The following is a 587-nucleotide window of genomic DNA, read 5'->3' on the forward strand; positions in this document are numbered from 1 at the left end:
TCCCATACCTCCTTCACCTATTTTTTTCCACCTTCTCCTCTTCCACCTTTCTCATCTTCCTCTCTTCTTCTCCATCTCTTCTTCCTCTCCATCCTCTCTCTCCTTCGCCTATCAGGATATTCAAATCGTCCGTCGCTGTTCTGGAATGGATCGTTGCATCGTTGCAGTGCAAATCAAAATGCAAATTAATAATCGAGGAGAGGAAGTCTCGACGATGACGCGGACGCCTTGTTGCAAATGATGTTGCAGAAGAAAATGGGACGAAGAGAGAGAGGAGAAGGAGAGAGAGAGAGAGCGAAAGAGAGAGAGGGAGTGGTGGAGAAGGGAGGGAGGGAGGGAGGTAGGTAGATAGAAAGAAGGAGAGACAGAAGTTAGGGAGAGGAGAGAGAGAGAAAGAGAGAGAGAGGGGGGGGGGAGACACCCACACATACCCACACTCGCTCGTTTCCAGAAACCGAACCAAAGAAAGAAGCGAACTAGGAGAAGAAAGGAAGAAAGAGAGGGAGGAGGAGATGACAGGGAGAAGAGGAGGGAAAACAGAGGGAGAGAGAGCACAGGGTAAATGGGGGTAAGACATAGGAAGAGAA

This window comes from Penaeus vannamei, chromosome 30, assembly GCF_042767895.1.
Source record: "Penaeus vannamei isolate JL-2024 chromosome 30, ASM4276789v1, whole genome shotgun sequence".
In the NCBI taxonomy this organism is placed as follows: Eukaryota; Metazoa; Arthropoda; class Malacostraca; order Decapoda; family Penaeidae; genus Penaeus; species Penaeus vannamei.